The sequence below is a fragment of the Salmo salar genome, chromosome 21 (assembly GCF_965601325.2).
Source record: "Salmo salar chromosome 21, fSalSal1, whole genome shotgun sequence".
NCBI lineage: Eukaryota > Metazoa > Chordata > Actinopteri > Salmoniformes > Salmonidae > Salmo > Salmo salar.
In genome coordinates, this window is record NC_138311.1 from 36,115,517 (window position 1) to 36,137,506 (window position 21,990).

The 21,990-nt window shown below is 43.2% G+C and overlaps 1 protein-coding gene across 1 annotated transcript in view; it reads right to left on the reverse strand.

The window, feature by feature from the left end:
• Positions 1 to 21,733, reverse strand: part of itprid2 (ITPR interacting domain containing 2) — a 60,978-nt gene extending 39,245 nt beyond the window's left edge. The window contains exon 1 of the mRNA XM_014165164.3: positions 21,614 to 21,733. The gene's annotated coding sequence lies outside the window, so the exon portion shown is untranslated. The remainder of the gene's footprint in view (positions 1 to 21,613) is intronic.
• Between the last annotated feature and the right edge of the window lie 257 nt (positions 21,734 to 21,990).

Sequence of the window (21,990 nt, forward strand, 5' to 3'; positions counted from 1 at the left end):
ACTTTTTTCTTTACATAGTTGAATGTGCTGACAACAAAATCACACAAAAATAATCAATGGAAATCCAATTTATCAACCCATGGAGGTCTGGATTTGGAGTCACACTCAAAATTAAAGTGGAAAACCACACTACAGGCTGATCCAACTTTGATGTAATGTCCTTAAAACAAGTCAAAATGAGGCTCAGTAGTGTGTGTGGCCTCCACGTGCCTGTATGACCTCCCTACAACGCCTGGGCATGCTCCTGATGAGGTGGCGGATGGTCTCCTGAGGGATCTCCTCCCAGACCTGGACTAAAGCATTCGCCAACTCCTGGACAGTCTGCGGTGCAACGTGGCGTTGGTGGATGGAGCGAGACATGATGTCCCAGATGTGCTCAATTGGATTCAGGTCTGGGGAACGGGCGGTCAAGTCCATAGCATCAATGCCTTCCTCTTGCTGGAACTGCTGACACGCTCCAGCCACATGAAGTCTAGCATTGTCTTGCATTAGGAGGAACCCAGGGCCAACCGCACCAGCATATGGTCTCACAAGGGGTCTGAGGATCTCATCTCAGTACCTAATGGCAGTCAGGCTACCTCTGGCGAGCACATGGAGGGCTGTGCGGCCCCCCAAATAAATGCCACCCCACACCATGACTGACCCACCGCCAAACCGGTCATGCTGGAGGATGTTGCAGGCAGCAGAACGTTCTCCACGGCGTCTCCAGACTCTGTCACGTCTGTCACATGCTCAGTGTGAACCTGCTTCATCTGTGAAGAGCACAGGGCGCCAGTGGCGAATTTGCCAATCTTGGTGTTCTCTGGCAAATGCCAAACGTCCTGCACAGTGTTGGGCTGTAAGCACAACCCCCACCTGTGGACGTCGGGCCCTCATACCACCCTCATGGAGTCTGTTCCTGACCGTTTGAGCAGACGCATGCACATTTGTGGCCTGCTGGAGGTAATTTTGCAGGGCTCTGGCAGTGCTCCTCCAGGTCCTCCTTGCACAAAGGCGGAGGTAGCGGTCCTGCTGCTGGGTTGTTGCCCTCCTACGGCCTCCTCCACGTCTCCTGATGTACTGGCCTGTCTCCTGGTAGCGCCTCCATGCTCTGGACACTACGCTGACAGACACAGCAAACCTTCTTGCCACAGCTCGCATTGATGTGCCATCCTGGATGAGCTGCACTACCTGAGCCACTTGTGTGGGTTGTAGACTCCGTCTCATGCTACCACTAGAGTGAAAGCACCGCCAGCATTCAAAAGTAACCAAAACATCAGCCAGGAAGCATAAGAACTGAGAAGTGGTCTGTGGTCACCACCTGCCGAACCACTCCTTTATTGGGGGTGTCTTGCTAATTGCCTATAATTTCCACCTGTTGTCTATTCCATTTGCACAACAGCATGTGACATTTATTGTCAATCAGTGTTGCTTCCTAAGTGGACAGTTTGATTTCACAGAAGTGTGATTGACTTGGAGTTACATTGTGTTGTTTAAGTGTTCCCTTTATTATTTTGAGCAGTGTACACACACACACACACACACACACACACACACACGTCAAAACACACATCACGACAAGCGAGACAACACTACATAAAGAGAGACCTAAGACAACAACATAGTAAGGCAGAAACACATGACAACAGAGCATGGTAGCAGCACAACATGGTAGCAGCACAAAACATGGTACAAACATTATTGGGCACAGACAACAGCACAAAGAGCAAGAAGATGGAGACAGCAATACATCACGCAAAGCAGCCAAAACTGTCAGTAAGAGTGTCCATGATTGAGTCTTTGAATGAAGAGATTAAGATAAAACTGTCCAGTTTGAGTGTTTGTTGTAGCTCTTTCCAGTCGCTAGCTGCAGCAAACTGAAAAGACGAGCTGCCCAGGAAGGTGTGTGCTTTGGGGACCTTTAACATAATGTGACTGGCAGAACGGGTGTTGTATGTGGAGGATGAGGGTTGCAGTAGGTATCTCAGATAGGGGGGAGTAAGGCCCACGAGGGCTTTATAAATAAGCATCAATCAGTGAGTCTTGCGACAGGTATACAGAGATGACCAGTTTACAGAGGAGTATAGAGTGCAGTGATGTGTCCAATAAGGAGCATTGGTGGTAAATCTGATGGCCGAATGGTAAGAACATCTAGCCACTCGAGAGCATCCTTACCTGCCGATCTATAAATTATTTATCCGTAATCTAGCATGGGTAGAATGGTCATCTGAATCAGGGTTAGTTTGGCAGCTGGGGTGAAAGGAGTGATTACAATAGAGGAAACCAAGTCTAGATTGAACCTTAGCCTGCAGCTTTGATATGTGCTGAGAGAAGGATAGTGTACCGTCTGGCTATACTCCCAAGTACTTGTATGAGGTGACTACCTCAAGGTCTAAACCCTCAGAGGTAGTAATCACACCTGTGGGGAGAGGGGCATTCTTCTTACCAAACCACATGACCTTTGTTTTGGAGGTGTTCAGAACCAGGTTTAGGGTAGAGAAATCTTGTTGAACACTAAGAAAGCTTTGTTGTAGAGCATTTAGCATACAATCCGGGGAGGGGCCAGCTGAGTATCAGGCTCTATCATCTGCATTTAAATGGATGAGAGATCTTCCTACTGCCTGAGCTATGTTGTTGATGTAAATCGAGAAGAGAGTGGGGCCTAGGATTGAGCCTTGGGGAACTCACTTGGTGACAGGCAGCGGCTGAGACAGATTTTCTGACTTTATACACCTCACTCGGAGGTAGTTATCAAACCAGGCCAAAGACCCCTCAGACACCCCAATACTCCTTAGCCGGCCCACAAGAATGGAATGGTCTACCGTATCAAAAGCTTTGGCCAAGTCAATAAATAAAGCAGCACAACATTGCTTAGAATTGCTTAGAAAAAAGAAAGAAAAAAGAGAATCAAGGGCAATGGTGACATCATTAAGGACCTTTAAGGTTGCAGTGACACATCCATAACCTGAGAAGAAACCAGATTGCATACCAGAAAGAATACTATAGACATCAAGAAAGTCAGTCAGTTGATTATTTGCAAGTTTTTCCAACACGTTTGATAAACAGGGCAAAATAGAAATAGGCCTATAACAGTTAGGATCAGCTTGATCTCCCCCTTTAAATAAAGGACATACCGTAGCTGCCATTCAAGCAATGGGAACCTCCCCAGACAGGTTAAAAAGGTCAGAGATGGGCTTGGCGATGATAGGGGCAGCAACCTTAACTTACATCTAGATGTTCCGCTGGCGGAACGCCTCGCCAATATCCAATGATAGGGCGTGGCGCGAATTACAAACTCCTCAAAAATCCCCAAACTTCCATTTTTCAAACATATGACTATTTTACACCATTTTAAAGACAAGACTCTCCTTTATCTAACCACATTGTCCGATTTCAAAAAGGCTTTACAACGAAAGCAAAACATTAGATTATGTCAGGAGAGTACCCAGCCAGAAATAATCAGACACCCATTTTTCAAGCTAGCATATATGTCACAAAAACCAAAACCACAGCTAAATGCAGTACTAACCTTTGATGATCTTCATCAGATGACACTCCTAGGACATTATGTTATACAATACATGCATGTTTTGTTCAATCAAGTTCATATTTATATCAAAAAACAGCTTTTTACATTAGCATGTGATGTTCAGAACTAGCATACCCACCGAAAACTTCCGGTGAATTTACTAAATTACTCACGATAAACATTCACAAAAAACAAATTATTTTAAGAATTATAGATACAGAACTCCTTTATGCAATCGCGGTGTCCGATTTTAAAATAGCTTTTCGGTGAAAGCACATTTTGCAATAATCTGAGTAGATAGCCCGGCCATCACAGGCTAGCTATTTTGACACCCACCAAGTTTGGCACTCACCAAACTCAGATTTACTATAAGAAAAATTGGATTACCTTTGCTGTTCTTCGTCAGAATGCACTCCCAGGACTTCTACTTTACACCCAATGTTGTTTTGGTTCCAAATAATCCATAGTTATATCCAAATAGCTGCGTTTTGTTCTTGCGTTCAAGACACTATCCGAAGGGTGACGCGCTGGCGCGTATCGTGACAAAAAATTTCAAAATATTCCATTACCGTACTTCGAAGCATGTCAAACGCTGTTTAAAATCTATTTTTATGCGATTTTTCTCATAACATAGCGATAATATTCCGACCGGGGGACGTTGTTTTCGTTCAAAGACTGAAAGAAGAAAATGGTGTCTTCACATGCATGCGCGCACCCGTGTCATTGTTCTCAGATCGACCACTATCCAAATCCCCTACTGTTTTTCGCCCAGGGACTGCAGAGTCATCATTCCCCGTTCTGGCGCCTTCTGAGAGCCTATGGGAGCCTTAGAAAATGTCACGTTACAGCAGAGATCCTCTGTTTTCGATAAAGAGGCTATAGAAGGCCAAGAAATGGTCAGAGGGCACTTCCTGTATAGAATCTTCTCAGGTTTTGGCCTGCCATATGAGTTCTGTTATACTTACAGACACCATTCAAACAGTTTTAGAAACTTTAGGGTGTTTTCTATCCAAATCAAACAATTATATGCATATTCTAGTTTCTGGGCAGGAGTAATAACCAGATTTAAATCGGGTACGTTTTTTTATCCGGCCGTGAAAATACTGCCCCCTATCCTAAACAGGTTAAAGAAGAAAGGGTCTAAACCAGCTGACCCAGATGTTTTTTTGGCGTCAAGTTTCAGGAGCTCCTTTAGCACCTCGGACTCAGTGACTGCCTGCAGGGAGAAACTTTGTAGCGGGGCAGGGGAAAAAAAAGAGGGAGAAGCATCGGGATAGTCGCATTAGAAGGGGTGGGAGATGAGGAAATGTTGGATGGACAAGGAGGCATGTCTGAGTCGAATAGGAATCCTGACTTAATGAAGTGGTGATTAAAGAGCTCAGCCATGTGCTTCTTGTCAGTAACAACCACATCATCAACCTCTCTAGGGTAGGGGGCAGTATTTTCACGGCCGGATGAAAAACGTACCCAAATTAAAACGGCCTACTACTCCGGCCCAGGAACTTGAATATGCATATTATTAGATTTGGATAGAAAACACTCTGAAGTTCCCAAAACTGTTTGAATGATGTCTGAGTATAACAGAACTCATATGGCAGGCAAAAACCTAACCAGGAAGTGAGAATTCTGGTGCTTGTAGTCCTTTCAAGTCATTGCCAATCGAACACACAGTGAGTTAGGGTTCATTTTGCACTTCTTAAGGCTTCCACTAGATGTCAACAGTCTTTAGAAAGTTGTTTGAGGTGTCTATGATGAACAGAGACCGAACAAGAAGGCTGGAAAGTTGGTGACCCAGGGAAGGACATCAGTTCATTGGCGCGCATTCAGGTGAGCGGTTGCTGTGTTCCAAAACATTTTTCAAGACACTGGAACCGTCCGGTTGGAATATTACTGAAGTTTCACGTTAAAAAGGCCCTAAAGATTGATGCTTTACAACATTTGACATGTTTGAACGAATTTAAATATAAAACTTTTTTTTCACATTTCTTCGTGACATTTTCGGCGCGCTTCCTACATTTGGAGTAGCTGAACTGAACACGCTAACAACAAGGAGCTATTTGGACATAAATTATGGAGTTTATCGAACAAAACAAAATGTATTGTGGACCGGGGATTCCGGGAAGTGCCTTCTGATGAAAATCATCAAAGGTAAGTGAATATTTCTAATGCTATTTAATATTTTAGTTGACTCCAAAATGGCGGGCATCTGTATTGCCTAGTGTATTTTTCTGAGCGCAGTACTCAGATTATTGCAAAGTGTGCTTTCCCAGTAAAGTTATTTTGAAATCTTTCACAGCGTTAGCATAAAGGAGATGTTCATCTATAATTCTTTGAATGACAGTTTAATATTTTATCAAGGTTTATGACGAGTATTTTTGTAAATTGTAGTGCTTATTCACCGGCAGTATTGGAAGCAAAATATTTTCTGAACGTCACGCGTAAAATGCTGTTTTTAGATATAAATATTAACTTTATCGAACAAAAAATGCATGTATTGTGTAACATGATGTCCTAGGAGTGTCATCTGATGAAGATCAAAGGTTAGTGCTGCATTTAGCTGTGTTTTGGGTATTTGTGATGCATGCTAGTTGCTTGGAAAATGGCTGTGGTTATTTGTGTCTATCTTCTCTCCTAACATAATCTAATGTTTTGCTTTCGCTGTAAAGCCTTTCTGAAATCGGACAACGTGGTTCGATTCAGGAGAAGTGTAAAATAGTCCTATGTTTGAGAACTTTGAATTATGACATTTTGTGGTTTTGAATTTGGCGCTCTGATTTTTCACTGGCTGTTGAATAGTGTGGGACGATTGCGTCCCACCTATCCTAGAGAGGTTAAGGGACATTGGCAACTGTGAAGAGGTTTTATTCTCCAGGTTTTTAACCGTTTTCCAGAACTTCTTGGGGTTAGACCCACAGAGAGAGAACTGCTCCTTAAAATAACTAACTTTGGCCTTCCGGATAGCTTGAGTGCACTTATTTCTCATTTGCCTGAACCAGAGCCAGTCAGCCTGAGTATGCGTGTGCTGAGCCTTCCGCCAACTGCAATTCTTGAGGTGGAGTAACTCTGCAAGATCACGGTCTAACCAGGGGCTGAACCTGTTTTTAATTCTCTTTATGGGGGCGTGTTTGTTAATAACAATACCACTGAAAATATCAAAAAAGAAAGGCCAAGCGTCTTCACTGATTCGCTGATTTTTCCACTTTACAGAGGCCAGTTCATGAAGAAATGATTGCTCATTCAAGGTTTTTTAGCAAATGTCTATGACAAATCAGGACAGGTCATTTCACTGAGCAGCCATTATGAACAAAGGCTGTAAAACAGTTATCACTAAGGTCATTACAGAAAACACCAGACTGATACCTATCAGGATTATTTGTGAGGATAACGTCAAGAAGAGTAGCCTTTTCTGGGTGTTTGCAGTCATACCTTGTGGGATTGATAATAATCTGAGAAAGATTTAGGGTCCCATTGCTTTAGGACTTGGTCAGGTGGTTTAAACATGTCCCAGTTTAGGTCACCTAGCAGGACCAATTCAGACTTACTGTAAGGGGCCAGGAGAGAGCTTAGGGCAGGTAGGGTACAGGCCAGTGCTGATGGAGGAAGATAGCACCCAGCAACAGTCAACAAAGAGCTATTTGAAAGTTGAATACTTAAAACCAGCAAATGAAATTGTTTGGGGACAGACTCGGTGGAGACACCCGAGCACTGAAGGTGATCCTTGGTAAAGATTGCCACTCCCCCACCTTTGGAAGATCCGTCTTGCCGAAAAAGGTTATAACAACAAAAGGTAACATCAGTATTCAACACACTCTTCATTAACCACGTGTCAGTAATGACCAACACATCTGGATTGGAGCTGTGAACCCACACTTTAAATGTATCCATTTTAGGTAAGAAACTTCTAGTGTTAACGTGCAGAAAACCCAGGCATTTACGAGAGCAGAAATCAGTGAAGCAGATATCAGAGCACAAGTCAGAATTGGGATAGCAACAGTAGGTGGGCCAGGGTGTACTTACACATTTCCAGATATTATCAACAGTAATACAATCAAGGCACGGCATAAGACAGGGAGAGCTCTGCAGTGATAATTTATGACATCTGAATGCATCAGATCGCAACAAGATCATATTGTACAGCAATTTCATCAGGTAACATGAATACAAAGCCGGCAAAGGTGGTTAGAATAGGATGGGAGGCCAAAGTCAGCGTAACCAATAGACTGTCAGAGTCAAGTGTGGGAACAAACAGTCTGTCCCACGGTTGGGTAAAGAAAATTCGTAGTCAACAAAGCATGCAGGAGTCTTGAGGCAAATACCAAAATTCACAATACATATATTTTTTTTATATATATAACGACTTGGGGCTAGCCATTGTAAGTTAAGAGTCACTCGCCCCAACAGTGCCTGTGTGCTGGAGGCAAGCGAAAGCTCAGGAGGGGGGAGTAGAGACAACCAGGGCAGATGGTGAACAGCTCGCCAGGTGGAATCCAAGCAGCAGTGCAGCAGGAGTAGGTGTCACATCCACTTGAGAGAAGCTTTAACTTCTGGAGGAAGTATCTCCCCATATTAGTCAATGTTCCCAAGCAAAACATCCCAATCATTCATACCACATTCTTCCAAGGCTTGACACTGAATCCATAATAGTGAGGTTCTAGACATAGCCTTCAACATTGGTTGGCGACTTGGGAGTATACGGGCGGCAGGTAGCCTAGCGGTTAAGAGCGGTGGGTCAGTAAACGAAAGGTTGCTGGTTAAAATCCCTGAGCAGACTGAAAAATCTGTCGATGTGTCATTGAGCAAGGCACAAAACCCTAAAAGACTCAAATGTAAATGTAATGGATATGCAAAGCGACAGTTTCCAGTCCATCTTTGAAATGGAGGGAATGGGATGTTCTTCAGCTGTAAACACAACCCCCAGCCTTCCTCTCTCCACTCCATTTTAGACCTGCGGAAAAACATCCACTTTACTAAACAATCATGTCTGTACAAGGCCACATACTCTGCTTTAAATGGGTACAGGCTGGGGGAGACGGATTGGGGAAGCTCTCCTTTATCTAAATAACTGCCTCCCAACTCAGTGAGGGCAAAGGCCTACTCCTTCCACTGCCTATGAGAGATTGAGAGAGATATGGGAGAGAGGGAGGAGAGACTCGACAACAGACAGATCAGTCAGCCCAACTGTGTGCTGCACATGACAAAGCCATCTTCCCTCATAAATCTTCCACCTCTCTTTCTTAAGGTATTCTCTTCAGTGGGACAGGAAGAACAGGTAGGTAGGTGAGTGAGTGAGTGAGTGAGTGAGTGAGTGAGTGAGTGAGTGAGTGAGTGAGTGAGGAGGGTGAGTGAGTGAGTGAGTGGTGAGAGAGGTCACCACTGTCTGTCAGTGCCATGACTGATGTGCTTCTCCTCTGGCTTGCTACACTACTTGACAACAGTACAGCTGTGGATGTCATAAGGCCTACCTTGCTACCTTCTGTTCTGAACAAATCAGTTCTGTTCATCACACGGACAGTTACAGAGGACCCAGGCTAGCAGCATTCATTCATTCGTGTTTCATGAAGACAGACCCTGATTTTTGGCCTAAGAGACAGTGCCTACATCCCAAATGACACCTTATTCCCTATATAGTGCACTTATTTTGACCATGGCCCTATAGTGTACTATATAGGAAACAGGGGGCCATTTGGTATGTACCCTGAGACACAGAGGAAGTAATCTAGCAGCTTAAATCATCTCTGAGTGCAAATATACACAGATGCAGAGTCTCATATGCAGATAAGATGTTGGATAAACAAGTGTGAGAAAGAAGGAAACAGGCCAAGATGGATTAGTGTAGTGAGGGGTCGCTTTATTATAGCAACTGTGTTGATTATCACTCTTTGCACTTATAGGCCTATCCACCGGATCAGACACCCAAACTGACTAACAACGCCTTGGATACACCCCAAATGGCACCCTATTCCGTACATTGTGCACTACTTTGGACCAGAGCTCTATGGGCCCTGGTCAAAAGTAATGCACTATATAGGGAATAGTGTGCCATTTGGGACACACCCCTTGCCTGGAGCAAAGAGACTAGCTATTTCATATCAGGGTGTGCTAGGCCAGGCCGTTTGAAACTGTCATCTCCAGTCCTTACCTCCTTATAAATATGTTTAAAGTGCTGATACTGCAGTACAATAGTGGATTGCTGTACGGAGTACAGACTTTCCCTGTCTAAAAGGCAGACAAACCAAGCACAGCACAGAGAGATTAGAGGGGAAACGTTAGCTTAGCAACAATGACCATAGCAAACACCTGGGCTGGAGCTGGATGTCAAGGACATAGAGAACAGAACAGCTGGAGTTCAGTGGGAGTGTGCTACAAAACTGTGCATGTCTGCTGGTCCAGCTTGGTCAGAATAAACACTCCTCTGCTGCTGGTCCAGCTTGGTCAGAATAAACACTCCTCTGCTGCTGGTCCAGCTTGGTCAGAATAAACACTCCTCTGCTGCTATCTCGCCTATTAACATCAAACCCCCTCAAGACTAAACATGTTGTAAAGAAGATATCTATATTTAGGTCCCAGTTTGCACCCCCTACACACATCAGCCCCTCTACCCCCTGACCCCTGACCCCTTTCAACAGAACTAAGGATGTCTCAGTTCCCACATCATGGGCCAAATGTGACCCATCATCCATCCACCCATCGTGATGTGACAGCCCCCACGTCCCAAACACCCATGCTGCTGAACAGCAACAAAGATAGACAAAGACACCGCACTGTTGGATACAGACACACACAGACAAGGGTTGTGTCCAGTAGGCACAAAAGGAAATGCGCCAAAACTGCATGAAGCAGCGAGGTCCTAACTGAATATAGGCAGCAGGTAGCCAGGTGGTTAGAGCGTTGGACAAGTAACTGAAAGGTCGTTGGTTCGAATACCCAAGCTGACAATGTGAAAAATCTGTTTTGTGTCCTTGAGCAAGGCACTTAACCCTAATATGCTCCAGGGGCGCTGTACGGCTGACCAACAACACATTTCACTGCACCTATCCAATGTATTAGCATAAAAACATTTATGAACTTGTGCATTAAGAAACATTTGTTTAAGTGCTCCATTGCAAAATGTTTTGCTACAGTGAAACATAATGAACACGATCCAAGCATCAACTCCCAAGTCCCGACACAAAACAAAGCACTTGTTAGAACTCCACTTAGCCAACAAGTAGGTTAACATGTTAACAGTTAAGTCCTCATAGGAGCAAAGATCCTGAAAGAACATCCTGAGCTTAACGGACAACTCAGGAGTGTAGGCCTACATAAGTTATTTAATCATGCTCCAACCCCTTGGGTTGTGTGTGTGTGTGTGTGTCTCTCTCTCTGGGGTGGGGTGGGGGGTTAACTTTAAAACACAATTTGTCTTCTTGCTTTATCGGCAAATAAAAATTCTCTGTCTAGTTTCTCAAGGATTTTGCCTCTAGGGACAAACTACTATGTTGTTTTTCTTCTTCCCCATCTATCGGTTATGTGTGACCTTTTAAAATAAACATCACTGCACAGCAGAACTACTATGATGTTTTCTTAAGCAGTGTTCAAATGGCTGGTCAAAATGGGTCAACCACAGTATCGAATCTTACTACAGGTCTATCTTACGAAATAAATTCATCTAAATGAGAATGACCTACAAATAAAGGTTACATGAAAAAGAACATAGGTTACTTCTTCTGGAAAAATAGGCCTGCTGTATCTGTGCCAACAATGGCCTTTTGTTATGCCAAACTTCTTTCATCAAGTTCAGATCAAAGTTCAACAAATCCAAACATTATGTGGTCAATTATGACGCAGTCTGCATCCCAAATGACACCTTATTCCCTACACAGTGAACTACTTTTGACCAGAGCCCTATGGACCCTGGGCAAAAGTAGTGCACTATATAGAGAGAGAATCCGTTCTGAGCCCCACCTGCTTTGTCTAGAACGGTAACAGAATACCTCAGCCTCCAGCCACCTTACTGCTTCATCACACACATACACACGCACACAGCCTCCTGACCTTTTCTTCTGACAAAAGCGTCTAGCTAGCTACCAACTTGGGCAGTTGGCTACCACTGCAGCACACTGACTGACACAAATACCCTCCATTCTCTATTGTGATATTGTTTCAGAGAGCAGGGTAGCGCAGGGCGTCAACCTGCATCACTGGAGGGCTGAGGTGGGTCACCTTCCTGTGCCCTTTCTCTTTGTTCTCCAGGGAGTCTAGGGAACCAGCCCCAAGACCATTTGAAACCACCAGGCACTAAGGACTGGCGATACAGAGCTAAACTACCAACTCAATAACATGACAGGGATGGGGTGCGTCTCTGGGTAGCCTGTGACGGAGGCCAAAAAATGAAAAATTACCCAACACTCAAAGATGACCAGCTGTTGCTGTCATGTTTCCTTGTTTGGAAATCATACAGAGACAATCCCACAGACACTGGACTCAGAGACAATCCCACAGACACTGGACTCAGAGAAAAATGAAAGGGAAATTGAATTTGTATACCCTTATTCAGTTCATTTGAAGTTATGGAGGATTATATTTACAGTGCCATCATCAGCACCATCATTGCAACTTTGGTGTAAAATGCACATTAAATCCTAATAAACGTGGATGCAAGTCCTGAAGAATCCAATACTTACATGCCCTTTGAGGTCCGAAAAAGTCTAATGAATGTAGGGATGGGCAATATAGGCCAAATATCATATCACGGTATTTAAATACATAATAATTGGATGGTATGACAGTATTTTGTTTTGTTAATAAAAATGGTTTGCTATGAGTAGTGCATGACCCAAGGGTGGCAACACATACATGCTTAGTGATTTACTCTTTTCAATTAAAAACTTACACCCCCCCAAAAAAAGATCTGCATTTTCAGTTACTTCCTGCACTAACTTGAGAATTTCCACACTGCGGCGTAGGGTTGCGCCATAAGGCCAAACAACCTAGGCCTTATTTTTAACAAAATGTTGCATTTGCGATTCGACTTGTGATTTAGAGCCAAAACACTTGGGTGAATTGTTGGATTCATGGAAATATAATAATTATTCCAATTCTATAGCTAGAATATAATAGTGGGCACTTTGAATACAGTGTTGTTTGACATGACGAATTAAAACTCCAGGGATAATTGTTGGATAAGTGTTTCCTAGGGGACCCTGTAATCTTTGGCTACATTTAATGTTCTCTCTTAGCTACTTCATGTTGCTAACATTCATGCTTCGCGTATTCCTCTTTGATTTAAATGATACTGTTGCACAAACAATATGCTGAATGCTGATTTAGGTCTACACTATCACTGGTATTAGCAGGCTGTAGAGCTAATTGCATTTGCTCTGACTGAGTGCATTTATTAGATAACTAGCCAGCGAACTAGCAATTAGCATTAGCGGCTAACAAGATTTAGGCCCAACTTGCTAAGAAAAGACAAATTAGGTGATCGCAGATGTAAGACACAAACTAATAGTGTAACTATAGAACGCTAGTGGATTTATATTAAGAAGCAAAGTGAAAAAAGGCATTGCTGTCGTCAACGCTGCATGTGCTCCATTGACCATGAAGTGTCTTGTGGCGGAACAACAAAAGTGCTCCTTGACAGGGGGCGGGGCTAGGTATGTGTGGAAAGCGGCATGGAGAGAGATGGTATACATACACATTGTATATACACACACACAATGACATTTGTAATGTCTTTATTCTTTAGGCAATGTTAACATATGTTTCCCATGCCAATAAAGCACCTAGAATTGAGAGGAGAGATGACTCAAGTAGCCTAAATCCCGAACGAACCTGAATGATCCACCTTCTAAGTCAAGAAGAGTCTCAAACGCTCACTAAATATTATAACTTGGAAATGTCAATCTAAATAACTCAAATATGTAAAAGACTGCACTTTATTTAGGAACATTTTTACCCATTCAGCATTTTGGTATTTTAGTGAAGCTCACATTCCAACAGGGTAGAGCTTAGGCCTACGTTTCCGCTTCAATTTAAACAAAGCGTCGTCGTGGCAATGTGAAGTTAAGATAAATCTTGAGGAAGATCAAACTGTGCTTGACCTCAAGAGGCTCCAGGACTGACATGGCGGAAACACTCTCCAGCGAGTGAGAGTGAGCTTGAGAGTGATTGTGAGTGTTTGTCACTTTAACCCTCGATCCCCTTGTAGAGTCGAGCAGACCGGAGGTAACCACTAAGGTTGCATCCCAAATGGCACCCATAATCCCTATATAGCACAATAATTTGGGGCCCTGCTCAAAAGTAGTGCACTATTAAAAGGAACAGGGTGGCATTTGGGATGCAAGCCTAAGTCTAAATCACAATGCCCTAATTTAGAGAGCGACAGTGGAAAAATGATTGCTGCTGGCAAACCATGCCCTGGTTTACAGGAGGTTATTTCAATGTGAAATGGCAGGAGAAGTTTAATATCAAGTTTAACCCAATTGAAAAATAACTCACAGCTGGTGCAGATGAAGCATGAGACCAACAGGGTAACACTTAACATTAAAAGTGCTTTTATACCGGCGATTGTAATAATGCTGTAATTACACTAGTGAAAACATTGTATTAACATGTGGTTATATAGTACCTTAGTAATTGTAATGTAAAACATTGTATTAACATGTGGTTATATAGTACCTTAGTAATTGCATTGTAATGTAAAGTGGTACCCATGAGGATCATTTAACATAGTTTTGCATGAGTTTCAGTCATATGATTGTCAATGAGCTGCAGGCTAGAAGTTAGGCCATAGGCCTTAATGACCAGGTAAAAGAGAGGACTGTAATAAACAGTTTAGTTCCTCTCTGGCTGTTTGCTTTCCTCACTGTTCCTGCTCACTGGTACACTTTGTATGCTGAACATGCTGTTATAGGGACAAGAACAGGAGAACAGGGCTAGGGGAGCTCTGCTATGCACCAGCCAGCAGCACACAAGGACACACAAACCATTAGAGCGATCCTATTACATCTTCAGGCTTTATAACATGTTTTATAAGCAAAGTCAACTCACCATTTGCAAGACAGAGGTCAGGGGTTAGGCTAGTTAAGACTTTATGGGCCAAGTCCTAATCCCCAGATCACATGCTTCATACAAGACCCATCAATAACCATAAAACTACACATATCACTGTCTGGCAAAACAGCATTATGACTTCGGCCTAATTAGATAGATTTCAGTGATTTTGTAATTTAACACTTTAATTACTTTGATCTTACCATTAATTAGATCTACATGCATCTCTCGGGAGCTTTGCCTAATGCTCACAAATTCACTGTAAAGCTTGGACCAGTCCTGCAGACAGACAGACTCAATTGAGGAGAGGGAGTCTGGAGTCACATGAGACTAACAGTGCTTCTCGGAAAAAGATCTTGGAATTCAAACCAACCAGCTCCACAATCTACAGCACATTCATTTTTCAGCGCCTCCTTTATCCAAGCCCCCTGCAGGGCGCTTCCACAATGAGAGGACTGGATAGACTGACTGCCTCTTTGCAAAAACAGTCTGGGAACATTGTCCTGTGCTGTGTTCACCTCCTGAGGCTGCCTGTTTGCCCGTGCGCATGCCCGCCTGTTTGCATGCCCGTCCACATGTTTGCCTGTCCGCATGTCCGACTGTCCGCATGTCCGACTGTCCGCCAGTTTGCCTGTCCGCATGTCCGACTGTCCGCCAGTCCGCCTGTCCGCCTGTCCACCCACATGTCCGCCTGTCCTCCCACATGTCCGCCTGTCTGTCCGCCTGTCCTCCCACATGTCCGCCTGTCTGTCCGCCTGTCCTCCCACATGTCCGCCTGTCCTCCCACATGTCCGCCTGTCCTCCCACATGTCCGCCTGTCCTCCCACATGTCCGCCTGTCCTCCCACATGTCCGCCTGTCCTCCCACATGTCCGCCTGTCCTCCCACATGTCCGCCTGTCCTCCCACATGTCCGCCTGTCCTCCCACATGTCCGCCTGTCCTCCCACATGTCCGCCTGTCCTCCCACATGTCCGCCTGTCCTCCCACATGTCCGCCTGTCCTCCCACATGTCCGCCTGTCCTCCCACATGTCCGCCTGTCCTCCCACATGTACGCCTGTCCTTCGACATGTACGCCTGTCCTTCGACATGTCCGCCTGTTTGTCTGGCCAGCAATGCTACACCACCTGCCAAGAATACAGCAACACGCCATGTACCATTCAGCAGCATTATCATATTGCAAATCATTAACACCCAACAAGGCTAGCGTTGCCCTGGGCTTCCGTTTGACTAGTGTGAAACGGACATATGGAGCGAGAAAGAGGCTAGGAGAGATAGATGGGCAAAGAGGTATTAGAGGTAGAGAGAGCAAGAGAGCTGTAGCAATGCAATAAACCTGGCAGAGGATTGTTACATTAGTGGCTTCATTTTCATATTACAGCTGAGAATGAACAGTTAAAGTTGTTTTTGACAAATGAAAACATGTCAGTTTGTCACTTTCACGAGGTTAGAGTAATAACATGTTGAGCTACTTAAGACATTGGCTCGAATCAAGGTTACGCCTTTAGATTGAGAAAATTAACAACTGTGGAAGATTTGGCACTAATTTTCAATCCCAAACCCCAGCCTGGTCTGCTTGGTCTATTTCGCAATCATTCCCGGAAGTCTTACGATGTTGCGCCTCTTGGTTTAGAAACTCTGTGGTAGTACTGTAAGAGATGTGCTTTTACAGTGATTGCATGAATTATTTTCATAAGATAAACATGGCTCTGAATAATATGGCATAAGGTTTCTCCTTGGCTGTTCGACATCTTGCTGATACTGGCTGCAAAAAAATCCTGGTTATGAAATAGGAATGAGAAGGCAAAACCACACTGCTTAGGACCTTAGCCTGCTACAGTACACCTGCAAATACTTAGCTAGATGAATCAAAATAGAGGCTTACTGGCAATGGCAATTATGTTCTTTCACAAAAACATGATTACAAGATTCAGGATTCTCCCTCAAAGTCTCTCATAAAGGACAGCGTGACAGGAAGAAATCAACAGCACGGAAAGGTTGAAGTTTTGTACATCTGGAAATCACAAACAAAGCTCCCCAGCAACCCACACTACTCCCCAGATGTCACGTTGGTACTGACCCCGTCTTTCTCCCCCTCTCATGGTTACAGTAAATGGGAGCTATTCTGTTTGTGGGACTCAGGCCAACTTCATTTCCTGTGTCCAGACATAGCAGAGCCCCAAGACCTTCAGAATGCACTGAGAAAACACACACACACACACACACACACACACACACACACACACACACACACACACACACACACACACACACACACCCCTCCTCCTCCGTCACCCTTCAGCAGTGTTGTTTCTGTGCTACGTGACTACACGGACCTGAAGCAGGCCAGACAAACAAACCATGGAGAACAAACTGTGATGTTGATAACAACGTCTTGTACATTGGTTCGTGTGCTGACTGACCTGAAACATCGGTTTACAGATTGGACATTTCACACGGGCTGAGATCATTCTCTCACAGCAGTGCGCGTGAAAGGACAGGATCAGATTCAGAACCAGCAGTCAACTTTACATCACAACCCCATAGCCCATTCATACATACTTCATAGGTTAACAGTGTGTACCAAATCAGTTCTAAATACCTGGGCCCGGTTTCCCGATAGTGATGGAACTTAGGTTTTAACCATGCATCTTTCCTACAACGACCGAAGATGTAAGATGCGTTTCCAAAAACACCACTCAGAGAGCGAATGGTAACTAACTGCGTCGTTGGAGCATGGATGAACACTGATAGGATGGAAAGAAAGAGAGCACTGCTCTCGGATCAGCGCTCTCCTTTCAACGCTTTCCTTAACATTAGAATTATTTCACAATACTGACGACGGATAAGCACCTAGAGAGATATTACCGCATACGGCTGCAAATATTCTGCCGGCTTATTCTAATGCTTACCCATTAAAAATGCGTACATATTAGGCTACACATCATGAAATATGTTGAGACAAATTACAGCCAGTAGCCTACAAGTTGCAAAATAGAACCCAAATGACTGAACATGAAACGTATTTCTATATGATTTAAAGAACCCTATAGAGCCCACTGTTTATACTTTAATGCAGTCATCTCCGTTTCATTTAAAGCATATTTTTATACGTCGCTTGTTTGTATCAATTGCAAAGACATTGGAAACTTTGTATTTGCAGACAACTTTGTTCTGAAGTTATCGACGGTTACAGAGAAGCGGATAAACCATGTGATTCTGTTTAGCTGAGATTTCTGTGCATAAAGTGACACGGCATGGCAAAAAAAGTATCTAACGACACACTTACAGGCTGACTATACCGCTCGCGTTGCAAAATAAATTTTGAAATCTATATTATTCAATTATTGCACCCACACTGCTCGCGCGTGTCAACAAGCGTCTGCGTTGCCAAGGGCTAAAATAGAAGGCAGTTCTATTTCTGACACAGATAGCGCTGCAAGTCCTGCCTCTCCCATCTCCTCATTGGTTTATAGAAGGTACCCACGTGCCATCTCCTCATTGGTTATACCCACGTGGGTGACTGAAAGACGAACAAGGCCAGTGGAGGTAATGCACCTAATTTATGAAAGTTGCCAATCGCAATATAAAGTCAAGAGAAGAAAAAGCCTGGAAGGAGGAGAGATGACTAGAAACGATTTGGTTGACTGTTTTATGTGTGGATTAATTGTTGGAGTAGAGGACCTTGTGCATTTCAGGTAAAATAACTCAATGTTTATATCCCAGGACAAATTAGCTAGCAAGTGCAAGCTAGCTAGCTAAATTGCCATAAATGTTTTTCGCCCTGTTCCCAAATGAATATAATTGGTTCAGAGTTTGTTTTGATATTTTAACCTGCGTGTTGTGATCGAGTTTGGTGTGGGGGGACAAAATACATTTATGCACGATGGCGCACACGCGCAGCCGGTTTGGGTTCCGTGTGTTGGAGTCGGCTAAACTTTGATCATTCAGGTAGTAAATGAATTATAGGAAATGAAAGAGACTGGGTGTTGTGTTAGAAGTTAACGGTTCTCTGAAGACGATGTTTTTGTATGTGACCACGTTTTTCAAAAACTCTTAAAGGAAAATCCACTCAAAAGATCTTGATATTTTTTTTTCATTAGTCCACTGTTGATACAGGCCCAAATTGTTTTACATGTCAGTATTCAAGTTTCAAGACGCAAACTGTCACCGACCACATCATCATGATGCTATCCAAAGTGAAACCACCTTCACCACGGTTGCACACCAGCCAGCTGAAGCTAATTGGCAAAATCATTTGGCTAACTCTTCAAAACTGCAAACACGCACCAAATCACACCCCGAAACCAACTCACAATTGAATTCATTTCTTGGCCGCTAGCATTTCTTAATGAACCAAATCTCAAATGAGACCAATACTTTCTGGTAAAGCCCTTCACCATTTGTTTGACAAGAAATCAAAGTGTTTGCTTATTCCTAATTTTAAGGATGGAGAGTGGTTGAAAAATGCATATATGCCTTCATTTCCCAAAAATATAGACTTGACACCTAATTTTAAATGCTATTATGAACTTCACTTGTTGATGCTAACAGATCTTTTTACATGGAAATTACAAAAAAAATAGATAGAAAGCACATGAATAATTCAATCAAAATATGGCATGCCTTTGAAATCAAAGTCATGAAATGTCTTTAAAAGGCTTGCGAGTTGTTTTATTTTACATGTCCCTAATTCTTCAAGCATGAGTCATTCAGTCAGGGGCCTTCTCCTAGAATAATAACAGAGCATTTCTGACATGCAGGCCGGTCTGTTCTTTTTCCTTAACTCTCTCCTGTAGTTGTAGAAATATAAGCTACTGGCAACACTTTCACAAGTCTGGTAGAAATGTAGTCAATGGTCCCAATGCAGGCACGCATCCTGTGATAGTCTACTTGGTGGATCCACCTGTGTTAGTTCTGCAAACACTCACTTATCAGCACAGGTGTGGCACACCCACCTGGATGACGTCATCAAGAAAAACACAGGCCACGTCCCAAAGGCCACCCTATTCCCTATATACCGCACTACTTTTGACCAGGGCCCATATGTCTCTGGTCAGAAGTATTGCACTATGTAGGGAATCGGGTGGCATTTGGGACACAAACACGAAGCATGTGACCCCAAGTCAGATAGGCAGCTAGTTTGCTCAAGGAGGAACGTCTGTGCCCTACTGTTTAATATGTAAGATAAAAACCAACACAGCAGGAGAAAGTAAAGGGCCCCTAGCCACTGTATAGCTAGCATATACCTCTACCAACTGATGTCTATTTATTTTTATTTTACCTTTAATTAACTAGGCAAGTCAGTTAAGAACAAATTCTTATTTTCAATGACAGCCTAGGAACAGGGGCAAAACAACAAATTTTTACCTTGTCAGCTCGGGGATTTGAACTTGCAACCTTTCGGTTACTAGTCCAACGCTCTAACCACTTGGCTACCCTGCCTCTGCTGGTCCTATATCTTTGTTTCAAGTTCTATTATTTTAGTCCTTGTTGCCACCTTTATTATTCTGTGCATCTTGTAAAGTACTAGGCCACTAACTACCTTTTAATTCTTGGTTAATGTTTTTTGCCCCTATTCATTAAAGCCTTTTTTTAATGGTTGCTCACAATGTGGAGATGTGATGTATGTAAATTAAAATGCCTCTAGAAATGAAATGTATTATTATTTATATGGTATCGGCTGGCCTCTGAAGAGATGACAGACCTCCCCTGTGCAACACCTGAATTCAGAGAAGCACGTTAGAACTGGTGTCTGGTATTCTCTCCTGTGCTATCTATGGCCCCAAATACTGTCTATGTATTCGCCTGGCCTCTCAGGAGACTACAGACCTCCTTCACGCAATTCCTGGTTTTCAAGGAAGCACGTAACCACACACAGCAAAACGTTTATCTTGAACATGGAAAAACATTGTTGTGAACATTTCCTCATACAGGAATCAACCATTAACATAAAATGTCATCTAAGTTACTTCAAGGATGGGACACTCAGATATACAGTAACCTGTAAAACACTGAATACCAGACATGAGTTCTAAGTCCTGTTTCTCCTGTACGAATAGAATAAAGTGCTTTACCTGGAAGTGCTGAATCTAAGGCTCTCTTGTTGGTCAATATTATGCAAATGTATGGCTATTTATATACACATTTGTTGGCAGAGTTTTTTTCTCTCCCACATCTATTCATGAACAGAACATGTCAGAAATAAAGTTATTGAAAAGCAGGCTAAGAGTAGAGGGATTCTTACTGCAACTTCTAACCTGCTTAAAGGTGATGTGGACAGTATTTAAACACAACCAAAATACACAGCGAAATGAAAGCATGATATATAGGAGATATGTTTACTCATTGCCTGGGAAGCCCACATTGAACAACATATAATGCTTTTTTCTATGTCGGGCAGAAACTAGCTTTTGAATCAGGAAAGTTCCCTCTCAGGACCTCTACAAGTCAGAATGTTTAATAAAATGATATGTTAAAATATAATTGTAATCAGCATTCTAGCTTGTAGAGGTCGTGAGAGGAAACGTTCCTGATTCAAACGCTCATTTCTGCTCGACGGTAGGGTCCAGGCAAGTTTACTCATTGCATGTTTCTAATGTGTCTCTTGAGGGGGCGTATGGGACGAGGAACATTGGAAATGAGATAGGCCTATTGACTTAACAATTGTAAAACAGTAGGCTACTTCGCTGATGTCTCAGCCTACAATGTCTGAAAAATAAAGCCAATATTGGGAACACGTCGGGTCTCAACACGTCTTGCACACAAAAAAAGTGTAGTCTCATCTGAAGTGTTTTGCCTTTTATCCTAAACTACCTTTCTAACGGCTATTCGTGACATAACATGTCGGGCAGTGTAGGCTATGTAATTACATTGTTTTGTGACTTCCATTTGCCATGTAAATCAGTTGATATAAGTCGTCAATTTGTTTCCCAAAAATGACTTTGGGATTGAAATCTGTGACAAGTGAGGTCCATGTGCATTGCATCAGGCAAAGTGCGCCACGGTAAAAGTTTGGCATCAGATTTCGAGTTATCCTCGTATGTTGTTTCCATAAAAACATAAACACTTACCATTGTGATGCGGGTTGGAAAGGAGTTTGAAGCGTTGAAAAGTAGCTCCGTTGATCTGGAATCTGACAAAACTTTGCCGAACTTCATTTACGAAGAAAACTATTCTTCCGCTTCCGGAGGGAGTAAAGTAACATAACAAGGGGCGGGCGGCCAGCGAGTCTGTTTTCATATCTAGGATGAGATGACGTCTTCCACTAGGATATTCTGTAACCTGCTGGTGGCATACGCGTAGTGCAAACATCAGTCAAATACAGTAGGCGCCTAGTAATAGTAAATTAAAGTATTAGTGAAAAATGTTAATGTATTTGAACTTCCTCGGAGCAGGTCCTGACAATACAACAAAATGAATGAAATGTAATAACTTTATTTTTCCCACA